A 945-nucleotide genomic window follows, 5' to 3' on the forward strand; every position below is an offset into this window, starting at 1 on the left:
AAGGGCAAGATAAGTGTCAGCTTATAGCAACTTATATTACAACCTGGTATTTTTTTTTCCCCCTTAAAAAAAATAAAATAAATTTATTGAATCTTTTCTGAAATTTTAATTGTATACATGGATGTTTCAGAGAGTAATGAAGTCATAGGTTAAAGTTGGTGTGTTTTCTTGGATCATCCATTATAATTTTGGTTGGTAATCAGAAGAGGAAAAAACAGGTACTTGCAAACTTTCTGAATTGTGTCTGCATTTTTTGATGACTTGGTGTTCTTTTTTTTTTTTTTTTTTTCATCTGAAATTCTAGGAGGGGGTGCTGGAAAGGCGTTGGTGGAGACACACAGGTTGGTTCACATCATATTCGGAGTGGGAGGATGGATGAGCCCAGGGGCTAGCCAGAGAAGTATTTCAATAAGTGACCCTAAAGTTCCTTGAACTTGAGTAGCAATTGTGTTTTTTGGTCTGTTTTATCTTCTTTGGAACCTTCAATTTTCTTTAAAAATGAAATCTTATCCTCTGCTGGTTTGTGGAATAAGAAAAGATAGTCCTACACTTAGGATATATTATTAAAAGAAATTAAGAAAGAAAATGCTTGAGATATATTACTTAAAATTGTTTAGAATTGTCTAAACAATTGTCTAAAGAAGAAAAATATGTATATAACATCAATTTGGCAATGTTAAGAAATATACTCCATAATATTCACTTCTGGAATGTAGGAAATAATGAACTAAGAATAATTTGGATACTATCCAACATACTACAATTTTAAAGATATATATTTTTTAAGTGCGAGTGTTTGGAAATTTCTAGAGCTGGAACTTTTTCAACTTCTGATAGGCACAGCACATCAATGCAAGCTGCAGTTAGGCAGTCCTTTGCATTAATTAGAAAAGGTCAGGCTGTGCAAAGGAAATGAGTGTAGTTCACATGGGTGAGAGCTTAGAA

The sequence above is a fragment of the Odocoileus virginianus genome, chromosome 14, assembly GCF_023699985.2.
Source record: "Odocoileus virginianus isolate 20LAN1187 ecotype Illinois chromosome 14, Ovbor_1.2, whole genome shotgun sequence".
NCBI lineage: Eukaryota > Metazoa > Chordata > Mammalia > Artiodactyla > Cervidae > Odocoileus > Odocoileus virginianus.